Source organism: Passer montanus, unplaced genomic scaffold (assembly GCF_014805655.1).
Source record: "Passer montanus isolate IOZ18808 unplaced genomic scaffold, ASM1480565v1 scaffold20, whole genome shotgun sequence".
Classification (NCBI taxonomy): Eukaryota; Metazoa; Chordata; class Aves; order Passeriformes; family Passeridae; genus Passer; species Passer montanus.
This window is the reverse complement of record NW_024366592.1, coordinates 78,529-100,715: the sequence shown is the minus strand read 5'-3', so window position 1 is coordinate 100,715 and position 22,187 is coordinate 78,529. Positions and strand designations below refer to the sequence as shown.

The window sequence follows — 22,187 nt, the reverse complement described above, 5'->3', positions numbered from 1 at the left end:
CTTCCTTTGGTCTCCATCCTGGTTGCTGTGCTCTGGTGATCTCAGTGTGATTTGGGCTGTAGGGATTTGGGATTGGGCTGTAGGGCAAGGTACAGCCAGAGCCCTGAAGTGATTTGGGATTGGGCTGCAGGGTGAGGCACAGACAGAGCCCAGCACAGCACTGAGAGCAGTGGGGAGATGCTTCCTGGTCCTGACCAGACTGATTTTGACACCTGGGGTACAGGTGAGCCACTGAGGACTTAATGGGAAATAACAAGTGAAGAACAGTGTTTTATCCACATGGAAAGCTTTGTGGAAAAGAGGAGGCGTTAAGACAACTGACTGTGCCCCTTGTAGTGTTTTACCATGGGCAAAGTCATAAGATTTTAAGACTGATGCAAGTACTGCTTTTAGTGTTTGGAAAGAAGTTAGGGAAAGACTATGGGACCTGGACAGAGCTGCCAATGTGCAAAGGAAAAGCTGGGAGATGGAGCACACCTCCAGCTATTCCAAGGGCAGAGCTTCTTGTCTTCCTCTTGCAAAAATATCAACAAGGTGATACTGTGGAATACAAATGCCTGAATTTCTTTATCTTGAAAGGATCTTCAACAACCTCTTAGTGGGCAGTGGACAAGCCCCCCACTTTGCCTGTACAGCATCAGAAGAAGATAAGGACAGAAACAATATTGAGCTGAAATAGGTTGGACAAACCAAGCTGTGCTCCACATCGGGTGCCTGTATTGAATTCCACTGTAAAATAGAATATTTGAAAGACCCAAGCACTCCCAACTTCAGAGCACAGTGCCTGGATGGAGTGGCTCCATCTCCTGTGTGTGAATAATCCCCATTGTTTGGTAAATGGAAATGGCATGAGGGAGCCCAGCTGTGGAAATGACAGATCCCTCAACCAACCTGGTGACTTGAGCTCAACTTTTCCTGGTGTTTCCCATTTTGCTGTGCTTTGTTGGCAGCTTAACCAATGCTCTGTCTTGGAATTTCTCCTGGTTTTTATCACTGGATGGTTGTCTTTGCATATTATCCACATTAGATCTAGTCTTGTAAATGTATTTACATTTTATGCAGACAAAGGGTTGTACTTGCCTTTTTTCCATTCTATACTGATCTCGCTGTTATTTTATCAACAATTGTAAAAGCATTATAACTTGGAATTATACAGCTATATAATTATTGATATTGTTAAAGTCTGGGGGATGAGGAGGGCCCATGCTGCAGCCCTCTGGAGTGGAATGGTGTTCCTGTGTGTGGATTGAAGCTTTCTGACATTGTATGGTGATGCTCTGTGCATTGTGACCCTCTTCACTGCAGTGTGAGTTGTGACAGTGCTTCACCTCCCAGGAGAGCACTGAGGAAAAGTGCTTCTCACTTTCTTGGCACCTGGTAAGCTCAAATTTCCTCTGTAATCTTACCAGAGGCTCATTTCTAACTTTACAGATAATATTAGAGTCAACGGTATGTCCTTTACTCTTTTGGATGATCTACTTCAGCCATATCTCTAATAACTGGCATGAGTTACTTGTAGGCTTTTTGTCTCAATTTAATAGATTTATAACTTTTTAAGTAGTTTTATAATGGTTTTGTTGCTTTTTTTGCCTTTATTCTGTGTTCCTTTTAGACATCCTGTTAAGAAGCGTGGCCTATGTTGAACAATCGGTCCTTATAGCAAACTACAAACTGTTTGGAAAATATCTAAACTAGTGTCACTTTTGGCCAGGAGATGACAATGGTTTTGTCTTCCAAGAGGTATAAAAAGGTTGTCAGGTATTGTTATTTACCTGCTGAGTAGTAGGCATGAATTTGAGCCTTTTGCTGCATCTGAAAAATACCACGTAAATATACAGATGTTGTGGGCTTGTTTGCTTGCAGGTCTTTTAAGCAACAATGAGTTTATACTGGAAAAGAGAGATGAGCATCTGAATTTCTGTGAGAAAAAGCAGGCATCTCTTTTGTTGGTTTTGTCTGTTGGGTTTTTTTCCTTTCCCAAATTCATATTTTCGTTTCACCCATCAGGAGAGGGAGTTTAATGATGTTTGTTTCCAGATCTGAACATTGTCTGAGAACATTTTTTTGTGGACCCATCAAGCCTTTAAAGTGAGATTGAGAGCAAAGGGCTGGAGCTGAAAGTCACATTAGAAACTCTTCAAATGGGACAGCACTTGTCAGCTGACAGTAAAGGAATTTTAAGAGGCAAGCACCAGCTGCTCCACTAATGAAAAAAAGAAGGAACACATTTGACCTGGCAATTGTTTGGGGGTTTTATTGCAGTAGAACAAAAGGAGAGCCTGAAAACTCTTATGATTGGGGGAGGGAGTGGAGAGAAAGGGAAAAGAAAGCTGGGAATTCCATGTGCCTTCAATTCTGCTTTATAAAACTGGCCTTGTCCCAAATGAAAACACAGATGTAAATTGTTTTGTCTTCTCTATTAGACTACAAAACTTACAGAATTAAACTCACCTCAGTGTGTTCATGTTGGGCTAATTTGCTCATTCAGCTGTTTTCCTGGAGCAGTGGAAGTTGGTGAATACAGCTTGAGTGGTCACCTTCCCTGGAGGTTTTATGCCAAGATGGGTATTTTTAATAGCACCTGTGGGCTGCCCATGGGATGAATTTTCTCTTTTCCCACCTCCACCTCGTATGCCCACACAGCTTTTTGGCTGACATTCTTTCTTTGGGCCAAACCCAGCACAGAAAAGTGATGGAGGTGCCAGAAAAAAACAAGATTCACATCCCTACAGAGACTGTCCCAGCTCGTGGCAAATATCACTAAACTGAGGGTGTCAGAATTTAAGATTGGGATTCTCCCTGAATGATGGAGGGATCTTTTGCAAAGCTTGGATCAGATTTCTGGCATAAGTTAGCAATCATCTGAATCTGAGATTTTGGTCTGTTTTTCTCTGTGGTAGGAATGAAAAAAAGGGATTTGAATGAAGTGAGAAAGAACTCAATGTTCACACTCAAAATGTTCTGAAACAGAATACTTTCTATCTGCTTGAAACTTCTTTAATTTTATATTATTTGAAAAATAAAAATATTTTTCAACATAATTTTTTCCCTGGTTTGGCAGTGAAAATTATCTTCCCTTGCAGAATGTCTGCTGCACTGGTCTTTTCAGCCAGGAAATGCAGTCTTGTAATTGGTAAATAAATAGTTCCTGTCCTCACTTCATGTTTAGGCCAGCCATTTGTTATTGTTATTACTGGCAATTAATTTAATAATTTGGCAAGTTGTACAAATATAAAGCTATACATCCAAAATGGAAAAAAAAAATCAGCACCATAGAAAATACTAGAGTAAGAAAAATTCATAATGAAAGGCAACTTTGAAATTAAAAAGTTGAAAAATGCTTAGTGACAGTGACATTTAAACAGTTCAGGTAGTAAATATTTGAGACTATTTGATAGATGATTTTAAATGAAGCCCTACATGCCTGTGGATGTTTCCTAAACTTCTTTTGCACATCTTGTGGCAAAATGAACTTTTCAAGGGTGCCTGGCACTGGGTTAAGACAAATAGTTTTAGAAAATTGAGAAGTTATGAAAGGGATGCTGTTGTTTAAAGGAACTTAAACAAAATAGCAATTCTCATGCTGGGTAAGATGGCAATTATTTCTCTGCAATAAGAAATGTGAAGAAAAAAATGGCAGGGTAAGTGAACACAGGAGATCAATAAAAGGATGCCATTAGCATCATTTAGAGATCACTTTGTTTCAGAAAGAAAGGGTGGGTTTTTAAAGCTTATTAGGAATAGAAAAGCCACTTGTTTATTGTTTCAGTGATTTATTTATAAAACAGACCAAATGTGTCTGGTAAACTGAAAAAATCTGTTTAACATGCAGTGATCACTGGAGTAATGTGAACCTTTGCTTTATTTGTTTCTGTGGTGCAGCTCTTTTGTAACTTTTGTCTTTTTTCCCGACAGTAACACATTATTTGGGACGTACAGGCTACTAATTATATTGTACAAATACACAAGCAACCCGAAACTTCACACTGCTTCAAAGGAACTGCAGTTTATTTTCTTCTTTTGGTATTAGTAGTAATGATCGTGTTGTTACTTCTTTCATTCCAGGAGGAGCTGATTCCAAGCCCAAGGAAGCTGTTGATGAAGCAGTGGTGAGTCTGGATGTCATTAAAAAATGCAAGTATTAAAGAGAAGTGGTTGTGTTGGGTTCTGTCAAGTCATCCTGTTTCTCAGGTTACAACAGCTTGTAATAGGTGAATAAGTTTGACCTCTGTGAATGCCAGCGATGAAATTGTCAAATTATTCAGGTGCTTGTTTGGGTGAAATGGAGCAAAAAGCTGAAAAATATCCTAATAGGCAGGGAATTGGTTGAGACTAGAAAGACAAGGGTGGCTAGTGAAGTGGAGACTGGGCTGAGGTTCTGTGCAATAAAAGGAGCAATCCCACTCAGTGAGGCCTGAAATAAAATTAACTAAGAAGGAGGGAAGAAAAATTGGTCTGTGCCTGCTGAGTCAGGTTCCCACCAGCAAGCCAAAATCCATTATTGGTGATTTCAATGTGAAATGGAGGGAGCATACAGCATCAGCAAAGAACTGAACTGGAGGAAGAGTGTGCTCATTCAGTGTTTTAAAAATGTGTTTTTACAGTCATAACTGGATATGCAGTGCTGTATGGCAGGGACCAAGGAGGTACCAGTGTAAAGCTGGTTCTGAGCCTTGTTCTCACTCCAGCTGGGTGGCAGCAGATTCTGGGGATCACACACCAGTGCTCATCTGTCCTGCTCCATGGGAGCAGCCAATTTGCTGCTGAAGAGGGCTCATAGCAGGCAGGTTTCCACCTCTCCATACCACGTTTGGGAATTCCCCAGGATTAGGAAGTCTCCACCACCCCCTGAGACTCAGACCAGGAGCAGAGGACAAAACCAGGGAGGGCAGAAAGAAATGTTTTGTGGCAAACACGTGTGTGAGGAGCAGCAGGAGTTAACCCATCATATGAAAGTATGTTTGTCCCACTTTCTTCAGCTATTCCAATCTACCACTCATCCTCTGATAATTTTAAGCAGGCCAGTTAGACTGGTGCCTCTCTTGCCTGTGTGTTTTTCCTCCCCAGTCTATCCCCTTTGCAGGCTGTGCTTTTGCCTTTTCTGTACTACCACCCCTGCCTTGCTCTGAAGTGGTTTTCCCATTTGTTTCTGTCCATGAGGGAGAGTGAGAGGAAAGAATATGCCACAGATACTTTACGAATAATAGAGTGTTCCTGAACTAAAATAATCAAGGGCTGACACATTGACCTTTTCCACAGCTCTGTCTGGCACTAACAGCCATCAGCTGCTTTGAAGGGCATTCCAGTGAGACTAATGAAATGGCAGCCCCACTGCAAGCAGCTACTCTGCCTTTTTTTTGATGCCAGTGATTATCTCCCTTAGCGTGACTCCCTTTCCTGTGCTTTGAGCTGATGGAGAAATATCTCCTTTCTCTTGTCCCCACTGCTCGAGCTGTTTGCTACATCTGAGGCATGAATCTCCAGTGGAGCTTGGGCAATGTTTTGTGAGTCTCTCAGGAAATGCTCTCCCCTGTGTGTGTACCCTGGCCCATGGCCCCCGTGAGAACTCCGGCCAGCAAGCGAGACGTGAGCTCCTTTTCCTGCAGCCTGCTTGGCCATCATCAATCAAGCTGTTCAAATGGCTTGTTTTGTTATAAAATCAGCTTCAGCTAATGTGTGTGTAATTTCCTGCTGCCTCCCCAGGCTCTTTCCAACTGTGACATGATCTAGGGCCTTTTCTGGTTGCCCAGGCTGCCGGGGGATCTCGTGTGTGTAAAAGCCACAGGTAAAGGAGCAAGGTCTTGTTCCTCAACCCTGTGTGAGGGGCAGGCTGCAGGGTGGTCATGGTCAGGATTTTCCAAGGGAAATAAAGTCTCTTGGTTGCTGTGGGGATCCAGGATATGCTGCTGATGCATGAACCAGCGCTCTGTGAGGAGAAAACACTCCCTCTGTGTGTCACTGATCTGCCTCTGATGGCTCCCTGGAAAATTAGCACTGACTTCTCTGAAGTAACTAATGAGCTTGCAATAGGATTATTGACGTCAGGATCCCTTTTCTGAGGGAAAGACAAGAAATAATTAAATTATGAAGGAAAATGATGCACCCTTTTCTATCTCTTTGAAATTAATCTTGGCAGGGAAAGAAACCTAGGGTGGCAACAGTTTTACCACTGACCTGGAGACAGAAGCACACAGTGTAGGGAGGACTCCCCTCAGGTACAGCTTTAACTCCTAATCTTGGCAGGGAAAGAAACCTAGGGTGGCAACAGTTTTACCACTGACCTAGAGACAAAAGCACACAGTGTAGGGAGGACACAGGTACAGCTTTAACTCATGGGATGTCTGAATTTTGTGGTGGGACATCCTGCTAGAGACATCCCTCTTTAATATGTTAAAATCCCTCTTTATGTACTCACTCAGTGAGTCTATGGCAGAGCTTCCCTGCAAGAGGAAGCCAAGTGTATTCCATTTATGATATATTGTCTTTCCACACTAAATGTTTAATTAATTAGGCAAAACAAAATTGTATTCTTGGAAAAAGCAAAGGTCCATGTTTTAGTAGCATTAAGTAGTAATCTATGCTTAGATAAGAAAGTGAGAAGAGAGCATTCACACCAGATTAGCAAAACAGACACAAACCTCAGGCTCCAATATCCTCTAGAACCTCTGTTCCTGTGTGACAGCAAAGTACCCATGAGAGCTTCAAATCCAACTCTTAATTTGCTTTGATTTTCTTGGTCCTCAAAGAAGAAGCTTCTTATTCAGCTGTATGGAATGTTTCATTTGACACAAAACAGATTTCTCTCCCCACCAACTCTCCCCCATCCGATCTCTAAAGATACTCCAAGTGCTTTCTACAGTTTCATCACGGCTGCATTTTTCAAAATGCATTTTTGATTCAAATGCTGAACAAAAAACCAGTTTGTGCCACCCTGCTTGATGTAGTCCAAATATTACTTTGGATTAAACTGGTAGCTTAATAGGGGTTTTATTGTTTTTAGTCCAAGAACTGATTTTGTAGCTTTTGGATGCTCTCTCTGCATTTTACTATGCAGTAAAATGAGTTGTAATGAATTGTATTTAGTTCATTACTTGTCCCCTTCCATTTATAATCATAGTGCTGCAATGAACATCAGTCCTAGCATAATGCACTGCCATTGTGACAATATTGACTAAATCAATCTCTCAAATGAGCTGTGAGGTTGTAAAAAAAAACCCAAAAAACCAAAGACAAACTTAAAAGTGGGTTTGGTTTACAAATGTACTACTACTATTTACTCTTTTCATCCTATTTTTTGTGATTAAAGCTATTATATGTGGCAAAGGTGTGATATTGCTAGACAAATAGGATGGGTCCTCTTCAAAACATGTCTCTCTTTGTAAGATGAAGTTTGATGTTTTGCAAGAGATGTAGCATAAAAGGAGCTTCTATTTCTGTAGGCAAAGGATTATCTCTAATTAACAGTCAAGGAGGCAAGACTTAAGGTGATATCCACTAATTTTAAAGGTGGGAAAATGCCCATCAACTTAAAATTAAACTTTTATCTTATCATAATATTCCCTTAACATGTGATGCTCCTCTTGCATAAGTCATTAGAAATACAAAGATGTTTTTATACGGAAGTTCTAAAATTTCCTCTTAACCTTTGATATTCTTCAAAAATCCATCTTGTCAGCAGTGCCTGCAGTGGGACAGGTTAGGTGAGGACACCAGTGAGGGCTGGAGCTGTGTTTGGTGGGCTAAGAAACCCTTAAAAGGGAGCCCAGCCTCCAGTCAGAGCTTCACACAAAGCTTGAGAGGAGAGGCCAGCAGAGATGTGCAAGGAGGAATTTGAGGAGTAGGGTGCAAAGCTGTGAATCTTTCCCACACCCACAGTGTTGGGACACTTCTGCTTCCTTGCTGAGTGTGATGGAATTTCTCTGGGGCTGCTGGGAACAGTCCCCACAGCCACTCACTGGTAAGGACCCTTTGCTCTGGAGCTCCTTTTCTCTCTTAGGGATCCTTTTCTTTGTTCTGGATCTCCTTTTCTCTCTACTTAAAGGCTTGTCCACTCCAAAAATGCAGGCTGCTCTGTATGGAAGTGGTGCTACTGTATGCATCAAGAGGCTTTGTTGACTAAACCAAGTAGTTGTAAAACATTCTTTATCATAATTATTCACCAGCTGGTCACTTAAAAACCTTGGTGAGTATGAGCCTGGTGCCTGAAGCTGTTCGGTTTAAACCTTCATTAATAATGTTCTCATGGCTTTTTCTTTTAATTCCCATAATGGCCGGATACTGAGCTGCACATCAAAGGAATTTTGGTTTTAAAAGCAATGGTGAGTGTTGCACATTGCATTCACTCCCCTTTGATCACCATCCGCAGCACAAATAAATCTCATTAATCAATATTTTCTCTATTTCCTCCCTGCCTTTCTGGCAGTGCCAGAGATCTGTTTCTGATTTGCTTTGCTTTGTTTTAAACGAGAGGAAGATTTCTATGACTATCTTCTGTCTAAAAGGTAAATTTCTCATTACTTTAGGAATGAAACTTGTAACTGGGACTTGATCAGAGCTTCCTCATCTTGAAGGTCAGAGCAGGAATATTGAAGCAATTAGAGCAGCCTGTGAGTCTGTGAGCAATCCATTGGCCAGGATTCATTCACAGAAAATATTTGGTGTACCCTTGCCAGCTGGAGGCAAATTAATAAAAGTCACAGTCTGTTCGCAGACAATTCTTGAGAAAAGTGATACATTTCCTGAAAAAGCTGTGGCTTGCCCATCCTCTTCCAGTTGTGACTAGAAATGGCTGTGAGTAACTGGTGCATTTTGCAGGAAGGAAGGCTCTGAGACCTGGTTCCCCTTCATTCCTCCCTAAGCAGCTCCGTAGCTCTACCCTGTGTTTGCAGCTTCACCTCTCTGCATTACATGCACTCTTGGGGTTTTTTATGTTGTGGGTTTGTCTTTTCCCCCTCTGTTTCCCCCATGTATGTTTTCTATTTGCCTTCGGTTTGCTGGTGTCAAGCATTTTGGTGCATCTGCTGCCACCAATGAATGGCTGTGCCGGGAAAATCCGACTCCTTGGGGGCGGAAAGGGAGAGAAAGGATGATTATTTTTCCATTCTGTTGAACAAAGCTGGCTTCTGTTGCCATTTTTAACACTCCAGTATTACTGGAATTAATTTGATGCATCTGTTCCTGAATTACCTCCCATAGTTTTTAGTCCTTACTAGACTTCCAAACCAGTGTTGATTTAGGCCTGTTTGTTTCCATCCATATTGCGTTCCCATAAGCTCTATGCTATTTTAAAGCAGTTGAATTGCTTTTTCAATCCTTCAATATTAAAGTTACAGTAAATTTCAAGCTTCATTATGTTATTAAATGTACATGTCTAGATTCTCTCTAGGGCTGTATAAAGCCTGGCACGTATTACCTTCCTCAAGTATGTTGTGAGTATTCAGGTTCCAGAGCCTGGTCAGGGACAATATTATGGGAAATCCACAATGTGTAAGCACTTTTTTTATTGGGATGCTCCAGATCCCAGCTTGAAGCAATTCCTTTTGACTCAAACAGCATAAAAGTTGAGAGAGTAAGTGCATGTTGGTCATAAATAATATTTTCTCACAATTAAGCTTTCCAAGCAGCATGCCATTGGCAGAGTTGCTTCACCTTGAATTTAATGTTTTCTTACTTAGAGCTGTGGGGAGATAAAGACTTATTTAATTGATATATATATTTCAGCTGATCTTGTTGAACACACATAATTTCATTTGATTGGTGTCCCTGTAACAAATCCTGTGTTAGTTTTCAGATTTGCATGTCCTCTGGGCTCTTGGGCATGGATTTATTCAGCAGCAGAAGGAGCAAGGTGGGAGAGAAGGGTTGGAGATAGGGGTTGAAGTGACAATGCTGAAACTCCTGTTAAAAGGAAAAACATCCTGTTAAGAACCAGTCTTTAAACATGCTGCTGGGGAGAGCCAAACCTTCTGCCTCCTTCAGGTTCAACTAATTTAACTCTCCAGTCAGTATTTCTCCTTTTCCCTGCCCCAGGAAACAAAGCTGAAAACACAGTGGGAGACCTAAAAACTTTAGCTAACCTTGGTCCAGGCTGGGACATAAATTCAGACCAGCATTACACTACACTTCCCATGGCCCCCAGAGGCTGATGCAGTGGCCAAGAATAGCTGAAACAGAGCAAGGCTCTGGCCATGCTCCCCCAGCCTCTCTCACACTGGGAACCAGAACAGGGGAGCTGCTGGGAAGGTCCCACGCTGCCAGGGAAGCCCCTGGCACTGGGGTGCCCTCCCTGCCTCCCTCCTCTTCCTCACAGCTGACACAGACCTGTTTAGTTTATATATTTAAATATATATATATGTATAAACAGATTATTTACACCACCAGGAAGGGCCAGGGGGTGACAGGCTCAGGAGCTGGTTTTAAATAGGTTGTCCATATCAGGGCTGGGAGTCCAGAGGCAAAAGATTTATTTTAAGCTGGTCAGAGGTAAAAGAATTTTGCAAGTTTGATACCTTTTCCTGTCATTTGTCTAGCCAGAGTTTTGTGCTCCCCACAGTTAGGCTAAAATGCATTTGAGATCCCTTTTTTCCTTACAACTGGAAGTAAAAATAACTACCTAGTCAAAAGCATTTCGCATGTGAAGTGATAAGTTTTTCTTTTTATGAAGGAAGCACAGACTCATTTAAAAAACAGACTGTAAACAAAATAATTATTGCATTTAAATTCTAAAACCTGGTGTTTGGAAGTCAAGTACGTACCTGTAATAAGCTATTTAATTTTGGTTTTAGTTTACTTGTACTGCCTTCCTTTTTTATGCATGAAAGAACAACAGTTTCAGATAAGTCACAAGCAGTTTTAAGCAAAGAACCCACAAAGAATCAAGTCACTCAATTTAAGACAAAATCCTTGTCCTTGAAACATTCCCTGAGGTGAAGCCACTTGAGCAAGAGTGGAAGAAGAGGCAGTAGCAATCTAAATAAGCATTTCTGCTTTCTGTCTCACCCTCAGCTGAGTTGGACTTTTTGGATCATCACACTGCTTTTGATCATAAGGTGTTGACATGAATAACTTAATTTTGCTTTTGTGAAAGAGGGATGCTGGTGCTGGTTTTGATTTTTGTTTTGTGAAAGCAAGAGTGAAAAACTAGAGGTGGCGTCCTACCTTGTTTTTTCTCTTCTATTTTCAACTGACTGCATCAATGAATGAGTGTTTCCTCAGATATCATTTTTAGTCTGCGTTGCTGGGACATTTGAGAGAGAAATTCTTGGTCCTTTGGTACAGAGCATAATCCAAGATATGCTTGATCTAGAAATTGGTATCCTGGGGAGAAAAATGCATCCCCAGCAAGATGTTTCCCTATATATTTTGCGGATGTAAACCCAGGCAAAACACGGCAATTTTTCTTTTGTGTGTAAAGCATTGCAAATGCACCTTGACTTTGAGGAGACAGTAACCTTTTAACCTGAATCAGGAGGTTTAACCTGAGTCAGAAGGCTTGATCCCAGTCCTTAGAAACTTCCTTGCGTGAACCAGAAATATATAAATGCTTTTGTGGGAATAAAGGAAAAGTAAGTTCAGCTGGCAGTCCCAGGTGTTGGCTCTGTTCATTTCAAGCACTGCTCACCCACCTTTGTGCCTATTGAATACCAGAGATCAGTGTGATTCTGGGTAAAATGGGAAGAAATAAAATCTATTGCTCCTAGAAGGGACTGAGACAGGTGCAGGAGGAGAAACAGTCAGGCTGAGATTGTAAACGAAATATTTGTGTGTTCTTAGTCTTTAGCAGCAGCGGATTCCTTTTTGCAACAAGTAGAAAACGTGCATATTGTGTTTGGTTTTTTTCTTAACTGCCCAAGGTCTGTAGGAAAATTAGTCCCATTAACTTTCAGTGAATTTGTTCAGCTCGGACCTGAAGATGTTTTGGATACTTTCCCCTCTAAGAGATAGTCCAGAAGCATTCCATATCATACTTAGTGGGAATACTGAATGTGTTTTCTTTACTATTTCTGCAACTTGTGGGAATGACCTGGAGTGAAATTAAGTCTCTTTCCTTCTTTCTCTCTGTCCTTGACCTTGCCAGCTCTTCTTGCCATTTCTCCCTTGGCCAAAGCCTGTTTTATAGCAGAAGCATGGCCGGTCAACTTGCAGCTGGGGGAGACAAAATACAGATTTACTTCAGCCCTGCATTTTCTGAGAACTTTTTCTTTTACATTACCGTATGGAGGAGGTAATACATAACCTTTGGCTTCTGCTTCAGCCACCATTTTACCTGGGAAGGTCAACCCCACACCTCATTTCCCATTTTCTATGGTTGTTACTAGTAAAAGACAAAAAGCAAACAGTGAATCCACTGGGGCTACAGGACTGCTTGAGAGCGCCAGGATGTGCAGGAAAACTACAGATGAAGTGCCCTCTCTAATTATGGTTTATAATTTATAATATATGGCTTATAATTTCTTCTTTCTGTGCATGGCTGCATTTCTGAGGGTACTTGTCAAGGAGCAGCCCCCACTGGTCTGGGTGTAGCTCTGTCCTGGGCAAGGGATGTGGCATTGTGTGCTGCCCTCCAGCTTGGACTGTCTGTGTGTTGTTCTGGCCCACATAGCTTTGCTTTCTAACTTGGCTCTACTTGGCTATTGTTATTTCTGGTTTACCTCTGTGTAAACTAAACCATGGGGATGCTAAGTTGATCCAGGCTGAGCAGCTCATTTGCTTTACATTAGCACAAGTCGTACACAGAGAGTCCCTGATCCCATAAATCCAGTAAACACAGCACTGTGTTTTCTCTCCCAGCTGCTGCTTGATGAGCCAGCACTAAGTGCTATGGTACCTGCTCTAAGTTTTGGATGATTAAATGGGTTTGGGTATTCGCAAAATTAAATTAAAGCATCTGAACTGTGTAGAAGCTCAGCTTAGGAATCGGTCCTTTTTCTTTATGCTCCTTATATAGTCATAGGAGAGGTAATTTCATGTTTTGCCTCTTTGAAGGAAAAAACCAATCAAATCCTACAAATCTGAGAAGGCTTCTGGCTTATATATCCATATTTAGAGACTCAGTATAGAAAGTGTGAACAACTAAGGAGGAATTTATCTGTGCTACTAAAACTTGTGCCCATTTAGTAAAGTGCATTTCACTGATCAAGCTGGAAACTGGCAGCAGATGGGTACCCAAACAAAGGGATAGTTCAAGGATCACTTGGAGTAGAATTTTTGGTTTTCCAAGCAGAAAAATGAATGTGTCAACCTCTAAAAGATGAATTGTTTATTTTGTGTTTATTTTCAAAGTCTGCTGAAATGAGATGGTTATCTCTAGAATTCCGCCCACTGAAATCTGTGGATTCTTGTAGTTATCTGCTCCCATCTTATATTTTTTTGGGAGCTGGAAAGAAAGCAGGGCTTGTCTGGAAGGAAGCTTGTACTCAAATTTCAATGTCCTCTACCGAGCGAGATTCACTTTTTGGCTGTGGAAAGGATCCCCAACCTATCAACAACACTGACAAACTTAAATTTATTACAAGAGTACTGACTTTTTTATACATGCAGTTGATTGTAAAGTGCTTTTTGTATAGTTCAGTTCAAGTGGTTAAAGAGAGAAAGCATGAGAAATGTAAACATTGTTGACATGAGCTGTTTTCTATTAATTAACTTGTGCATATCAAACTGAATGCTGTTGCCAGCACTTTACATGCAGCTCCCTTTCCCCAGAAGACGCTTTGCCAAACACAACACGGGTTACAGGGTGGGAAAATCAATCAGGGGAATCAAGCCTTGATCTAAACTTCTGCTGCCATGTACATGCTTGGCACTGGCACACCTGTGAGCATATTTACAGGAGCAAGCAGTTTTACTGCCTAAACACCAGGGCTGCTGAAACACCTCACTGATGCTTTCTAACAGGTGCATTTGGGGATTTTTGGGTTATAATGCTCAAAAAGGTTCCCTACTTTGTGCCTTCTTGGAGATCTGGCAATGCAAGGCTGTGTGGTTGGCTGGGTACTTGCAGCCTTGCTCCTTGGCAACCAGCCTTGGTATTCTTTTGTCTCCATTCTGCATCGTGGTTATCACACTGCCTCAGCATGGGGAAGGAGCAAAAACATTTTTAAAAGTGCAAAGGAAGAAGTTGAATGAAGATAAACATTTACATAACTGGGGAAAATTACCCAGGAAGGACTGGAAATCTGATGACATTCTGTTTACCTAGAGCAGTATTGAAACAGTTTGTGAGAGATACAAACCAGAACACTTTGTATAAATCACTGTGAATGTAAGGACCTGTGAAGCCAGACAGTAAACACGAAAATTATCAAGCTGGCTCAGCACAATAGAACTTAATAAAGACAATATTTTGCACAATACTTCTACTAAAGCTCTCTTGAGATGGGAAAAGAGCAAGGTGGTACAAAGCTTAATGTGAAGAAAAGTTGCCATACACTCTACATGTACAATTTATAAATTTTGCCCATTCTAACCAAATCTAGGCCTTGCCATTCTATAAATGCAGGTCTGAGGCTACAAAATTAATTCCCAATTCATTTTGTTACTTTTAGGTCATCATAAGATGTGATTGTATTTCTCGTGTGTTTTAGCCAGGGTACAAAGCTTAATGTGAAGAAAAGTTGCCATACACTCTACATGTACAATTTATAAATTTTGCCCATTCTAACCAAATCTAGGCCTTGCCTTTCTATAAATGAAGATATGAGACTACAACATTTTCATTCCCGCTTCATTTTTTTACTATTAGGTCATCATAAGATGTGTTTGTACTTCTTATGTGTTTTAGCCAGCAGAGATGAAGCTGTGCAGAAATTTGGGCTTTGTGCTGAGCACTTTACGCCTCTGCTTGATACAACCTGTGAGATATCAGAGGGTTGAGATATCTGTGAGATACCAGACTGCATCTCAGAAATGCATTCTGTTTTATTTAGAAGCAGAGGTTTCATTTGTATAACTACCACGATATTTGGCTCCTCTTTCTGAAGCTAGTCTGAGTTTTTCATGCCCTCAAATTAGATTAGATGTGTGTTTTCTCCCAAGACTTCACTGTAATCCTAAACAGGTTTTCTTGAGTTAGGGGTCAATTCCAATATCGGAGGAGGTGCTGGCAAGCTATGGAAATGGATGTTTCCTCTTTTTGGCTGGGCTGATCTAGCCAGTCTCTTGATTACAGCATATGGTGTGTGAAAACAAGCATCGAACCAATCAGATAGGCAAGGCTGGAAAGGGAAGTAGCTAAAGAGGTCTGGGAAAAACTCACAACAGGGAGATCTCAGCAAAAAAGAGGCTGGGGAATTATTAATGTGCAGATGGATTAGAAATTCTTCTCCTATGGGAAAGGACCACAGCAACCACAAAATTCACATTTTCAAAATGAAACACAAGGATCACTTCCTTAAGCAAGGCTTCTCAATAATAACATGAGACAAGCAAATTCATTAAAATAACATAACCACCCTTCTCACTGCCTGGGAAGAGAGAGGAATAGTTCCGTGCTCAACTTAAGTTTTGTAATAAATACTGTATAAGAACATAAGCTAGATAACATATGTCATGATAAATGGAGTCTAGTCTACCAGGAGGCATTTATTAATAAAAGCCACGGTGACAGCCAAAACAAACAGGCCTCCACAGAGCTCAAGTTTCTGTTTCATGCTCTGTGTTTGGGAGGGATGTCTCGAGCTCTGTGCATAGCAGTGAGACAGAGAGTGGCTGGAGGAGAGGGCAGGAGATGGGTACAAGCTCCTCACTTACACCAGCAGCCAGGGCAACATGGGCAAGAGCCTGGCACCAGATGACATGAGAGGGAAGGGGAGAGGCAGGCTGGTGAGGCAAGGGAGCACAGAAACGTGACAACTGTGAAAGGAGGGCTGGGAGGAGGAAGGATGAATTGTTGGAGTGCTGGAGCTGATTTATTCACTTTCTGTGGGAATGCAAACGAGCTGCAGATCCCAGTCCACTGTCAGCCCTGAACATCTGGGCAGATTCTGAGCTTGCCTCCTGACTCTCTGTTCTCTTTCTCTTCTCACAGTTCCTTGCCCTTCTCTTTGTCTCTCTTACGTGTCTCTGTGACAGCTGTGTGCTCCTTGGGAGAGTGGTGTTTGGGGATTTCCCCATGGGAAATGTTCCTGGGCTCTCTCAGGTCTGTGGGGGGCTGCTCCTTGGATCAGTACCTGTGGTGGATGTGGTGCAGTGCCCAGCCCTACCAGCTGGCAGTAAAATACAAATTCACCCTTCTCCATCCCCTCTTTGGCACTGTTCAGAGCAGCAGGACTATGTCAGGGAATTTTGGGTGTTCTAAGCATATTCATATCATGTTTGATTTTATTCAGTTCCACTTTGTTGCATTTTTTTAAAATCTTTGGGAGCAGGCTTTACTTTCTTCCTTTCAAAAGTAAACAATTGGTTCCAGGGCCAGTGAAAATATAATCCCTTCATAAGGCCTGAAGCTGAGCCGTTCCCAGTAATGTTATGGCAGGTCATTGTTCTGTCAAAAGATTATTAACTTTTCTTGGTGTTAAAACATAAATAAATAAGTAGGGAAGTTGTGCGTGTCCCCAGGGCACTTGCTCAGCTATGAAAATACCAAGTGCAAGTACATTTCTCATTGCAGAAAGGAGAATGGGGATATGTTTGGAACAATAGTAATCAATTTCAGAAATGCTGGGATTTATTGGGCATGGCAGTTTCAGATTTTTGAGGCATGTGTAATACTATTTTCTCCCCATCCCTTTTATACAAACAGATAAAACTTTTGGTGGAATTAGAGCTCACTTCACATGATGCATAATGCTAAAGAAGCAGGGAAACAATTCATAACAAGTTTCTCTGCTCTTCCCAGAGACAGATTTTATTAGCAAAGACTTGGTGTCCATTTTAATAACATATATTTTTTTTAGATATGGTTCATTACTTTCCCAGAGGTTAAAAGCCATGCTTTTAACAAAGAGAAAGAGGAGAATTCTTTTATTTCAGGTCAGCTGCTTTTCAGGTACATGACAAATACATGTGTCTGTATTTCCTCATTAGGACACAGAGAATCATAACTCAATTTATTTTCCATTTTGACAGTGTTAAGTAGCTGTTATCAGTAAAAAAAATGAAGAGTAATGTAATATAATTCTTCTATAGAAATGACATTTGGAGAAGTTTTTTCTTAAATGAGAAGGCTTCCCAATTCACAGTATCCAGGGGTTTCTTTTTCACATAAGAAACTCCCCATTTCCATACCCAGAGCTGAGTTTGCTGTTGGAGCCCTGACTTACTAGCGTGTTAAAATTTTTTTGGCATTTGAAAGTAGAACATATAAAACTGATTGGTGTTGAAGTTTAGTTTGGGGAAAAAAACCATTTCATATCTGATCTCTTGCTCAGCTTTTGCACTTGGGAGGTCTCTGGCTTACTATAAAAATCAGATAAAATTGGCTGCCAAAATCAAGAGTCATAACAATCCATTTAACAAACTTGCCAGATTTGCTGGAAGATCTAACACTTGATCCTCAGACATCTGCCTTTGCTCTCTCTGTCACTCAGAATATTGTGTTCCTAGTTAGGTTTGCTTCTTCCCATACCCAGCAAGGCCATTTTTGTTGTTTTGTGGGAGAGTTTATGGCCCTCTCTTGGTTGCTGTGACTGAGTTCATTCTGACTCTTGTTCACTGCGAAGCTGCTGCCACCAACAATGATATTCTGAACTTTTGCCTTCCTTTTTTGCTCCCTAGTTGTCTGTAGCTCATATCAAATCCTCATTTGTCCCACCACAGCTGTTCCCTGGAAGCTTGCTGGCAGAAGGGCAGTTCTTATACTTGTCACCTCTTAAAAAAATGGATTATTTCCATGCCAAAACCATTACCTTTAGGCCACGGGTGGTGATCTGCCCCATCCTCTCTGCTCTTTCTCACTTGCTGCAGCCCTGAGCAGGGTAAGCATGACCCCATGAGCCAGCAGGGTTGTTCTGGGACAATGAGGCAGCAGAGGCTGCCAGGAGCAGGCTGTGACTCACAGCCCAGAGGAGTCCTCATGCCACGCTGGATGGGGTTCTGGCATGCCCCATCTGAGGCTGGGAATGCCATGGCTGGCCTTGGCAAGATGTGCAGGATGATCACTGAGCTGCTGAAGGAGGAAATGTGGAATAGAGAGGAGCTGGGAGCTGAGGCTCAGTGCAAGCAGGGCTGCTTTGTCCCAGTGTCAGTGCTCTCCCTCCAGCTACCCCGTGTAGGGCTCCTGGTGGCTGTAACAGGACACTCACCCTGCTTCACCCCAGCAGGCTGAATCTGCTCCTCAGCACGTCACTTCATCATCTAATTGTGGGCTGTGAGCATGATGTGAGCAGAGCTGAGCCCTGCTGCAAGGCCATTAACTCAGATGGAGCTGCCTCCAGAGATGAATGTGCATGGAACTTCAGAGCTGCTTTAATCACAGGGTTTCGGTATTCATGAACCCCTGTGTAAAGAGAGCTGGGTAATTAAGATCATTCATAATGCTGTAGGATATTCAAGCTAAGATAAGGAAGGTAACTTGTTTTTTAAGGGCACAAATCGATCTCCTGCTGTGGTTAGAGAAGCATGATCCAGTGCAGGTGTTCACAGGAAGATTTAATAGTTGTGCTGCTGTTCTCTGAGTGCATGTAACAGGAAGAATGAGGTTTTCTGATAGATTACATAGTCATTTTGCTCAGTGTTGATGCCTCTAATCAAGACTAATGTGCATAAAAACTACAGTGAATCAATGCAGTGCTTGTCTCTAACCGTCTCCTGAATACTGGGAAAGAACAAGATTTTTGGGAGATAAACTGCTGTGCCTTTCCCTTCTCTCACACTCCTTAGAATTCATCAAATGTGAAAATACAGGCATTTTTTTTCTGAAGGGAAAGGGAACACAGCAGGTACGAGGCACATGCACAGCCTCACAGTCCCTCCCTACTTGTCTGACTCATTCAGAGCTTTGGAAACCCCCCTTCACCTAAAATATGACCTGCTGTGGGAAAGCAGAGGGGTTTTTCTGTCCCTGCAAGTTCCCAAATGGTCCTTATGGAAGAGGTTTAAAAATGTGTTTTCAACACATCACACAATTAATAACCAGCTCTGTGCTCCCTTCTGGCTTAAGTTACAGGGAAAGGCTCTCCTTGCTTTCCTCAAATCTCACAGCAACATGCCATGAAATTGCTCAGGACAGAGGCCCAAGAGCTGCTTCAGGAAGGCAAGAGAAGCAGTTTGTTGTTTTAGGTTGAGGCCTCAGCTTTTGGAGAGAATTTGGCATTTTCCTTGCTCATCTGAGGGAGAGGCTGTTGGATAGGAGAACTTCACTGCCTCCATCTCTTGGGGAGGTGCAGATCCTACTTGGAGAGGAAGCAACAATCTTCCTTTTCTTGGCGTGCTGGTCCTGAGATCCAGGAGACAGAATCTCCTTCCTCCAGGGCAGCATCTGTTCATGTTCTGTTCTCAGTCCCTTCTCTTCCCAGTGTGAAAGTCTCTAGGAAACTTCTGTGTCCTGTGACCTGTCCCATGTACTCACCAGTTTTGTGAAAATAGAAAGAATATTGCTAGGTAATCACCTGGAAAAAGCTCTCAAAGCTCTCTAGGTGGAGCTGAGGGATTTTTTTGGGGTTTAGATTTACAGAAATGCTCAATGCTCCTGCACTTGTTTATGTATCAAAACAAAAAATAATGGCTTCTTAAATTTGATTTTGATGTACTGCTCTAATTTCCAGTCTAATAATTTCCTGTCCTCAAAAATACTCATTTGCAGTTTGCAGGAGGCTCGCTAGAAGTTTCTTTGATATTGTACTTTAGAAAATGTCACTTAATTTTTGCTATATTCTGTTCTACACATGGCAAAAACACTGTTCCAAGTTACATTGTGAGACCTGTAAACCTGGTGTAATTTGATATGGAAATGTTTAAATCTCTACAGGGTGAGGCAGAGAGAAAACCACTGTTCCAAAACTTTTGCATGAGCATCCAGTTTGAGCCTTAGATACCTACTTTTGGGAGGAGCTGAGATTAATGGTTTGCTCTTGTGAGAGCTCTCACAGCTCAGTTCAATATTTTCCCTGCACTAGGCAGTAATGCAGCAAAACCCCAGCTTGAATACCAGGAAAACTTCAAGGTGTTTCACAAAAATAATGATATTGTATCTGATTCTCTTGTCAAGTTCTAAACAAGATTATTCCTGATTTGCAAAACTCACCAGGGTGTTGATTAATGGCTTGTCACCCCTTGTTGTTCATGTATTCACTGCTTGGAAAATTAATCCAATGTTTAACTCACAGAGAAGTCAGGTTTTCAAGGGGGCCTGAGGTTCTCTAAACAAGGACACTTGCAGAAGATTGTCTGAATAAACTGCATGTTTTGTTCAGAAAATTTGCAGCAGCTAAGAAAGAACAAATGTTTGTTGCACACTGAGATACAGAAATTTATATTTTAAGAAAAATAAATTCTAAACAGTTTTTTTTGTCTAAATCCAGTAATGGTTTAACAACCAAATGTGTTGTCATGCCTAGAGAAATACCTTTGCAAATTCTTTGGGCCAGATGCTTTGCAAAGCATAAATGAGAAAACAAAAATTACTGTGTGAAAGGCATATTTCATAATGAAGGTTTTAAGTGAAAGCTAAAAGATTTTGCCATAGAATTTTCCATGAATTGTAGTGGAAGATGCATGCTTAAACCACCCATACTGCAACTCTTATTTTCATTAGGAGTTCTACCACTGCCTTCTTTCCCTTCACTGAGGTTTCTGCTGGTTTTTGTACTTTTCTTTTTTTCCTTTTTCTGGTCAAGACAAATACCACAGTGGTGAATATGTTAGAAAGCTTCTAAAATAATGCAATGTCCATAGTTTTTCACTCTTTTTTCCATCCCCTGTGCTTTACCTGATCTTACAAATAGATGAACAATAGCCAAAACAGTTCTTTTTTTTTTCCAGAGGACTCCAGGCAAAAGCTCTCCAGGAGATGCCAAAAAGTTTAAATAATTTATTTGACAGTAACTCATTTATTTGTATTCCTGAGCATCTCTCACTTATGGAAAGAGGGAGAAACATCAAAGTACTGTGGAATAGTAATTTTTGATGACACTTATGCTTTAACCTCAAATGGGAGAACTTTCCATCTGTCCCCTTGGACCTATCCCAGTATGAGGTGCTCTATGTTTCTGTGAGAAGCTTTAACATTTTGGGGTTTGTTCTGAAGAAACATTTTAGCATTTTTAACTTCCTAAGCCATTTCAGGACAAAGAAAGAGCTTCAAACCGTCCAAGCCTTTTCTAATATTAGATTTTATAGGTAGGTGGATCCAGTACCTTTTTGTTTCTGAAAGCAACAACTTCTAAAAGGCATTTCTTAAGTAGTTTTCCAAATATTAAACTTATAATAGCCAAATATGTTCAGTTATAAGCAAACGGTATCTAGCTGTACTTCATATAGTTTTCCTAAATATGGTGTATAGAACTAAGATTTTATCTGAAGAGTTGTGCTTTGGAAGGAGATCAAAAAGAGTTTCTCTTCTGACTGCAATTTTGTTTTGCTTCAATGTTTTTGTCAGGAGGATCTGGATTATTACAACTGAATAGAAAAACCATCTTTTCCCAATGATTTGAAAGCAAAATGTAAGACAAGCTGCTGTTGTATGAAAAATTACTCCATAAATACTGAAAAGGAAGAAGAAAGGAATACCCTCCAACCAAACAATCAAAGAAACCCATTTTCTTTTTTGGGTTTTGTTCTTTCCCTTGGTGATGACATTCAGTGGTTGATTAATGCTGCGTCAGGCCACGTTTTGTTTAGCTACATAAAATCTTTCTGCAAACTCTCCCCATGCCTTTGTGGATGGTGACAAGAGCTTGGATTTTCCTGGTGATGAGTGGTGCCGTGGGGCTGTTCTCAGTGTGCTGAGTGATGCTCTGATTGTCCATTCTCATCAGGCAGCATTAGAGGCAAGTGCTTTCTGTGGAGTGTTTCTTGTGCCAGAGGATGTGCATCACCCTCCCAGCAGCTTGGCTTCTCTCCTTCATTGAGATTCATTTGGATCTGCAAGCTGTCCCCTGAGCATGAGCACTCTGTGCAACTGGAGATGCCTCATTCCCTCCTAATCTCTCTCCCTGTTCAGAGCCCTTTGTACATGGTTCATTTTCAGAATTTTATAGATCAGTCTCCAGAAATTACATTTGAGAGTTTCTCGATTTGATGGATTTTGAATA

General features: G+C 41.3%; 1 long non-coding RNA gene across 1 annotated transcript in view; it reads left to right on the top strand.

Moving 5' to 3' along the window:
* Positions 1–1,215: 1,215 nt before the first annotated feature.
* Positions 1,216–22,187, top strand: part of LOC120501643 — a 33,466-nt gene continuing 12,494 nt past the window's right edge. Inside the window, exons 1-2 of the long non-coding RNA XR_005627362.1 lie at positions 1,216–1,377; positions 4,066–4,109. This is a non-coding gene — a long non-coding RNA (uncharacterized LOC120501643). The remainder of the gene's footprint in view (positions 1,378–4,065; positions 4,110–22,187) is intronic.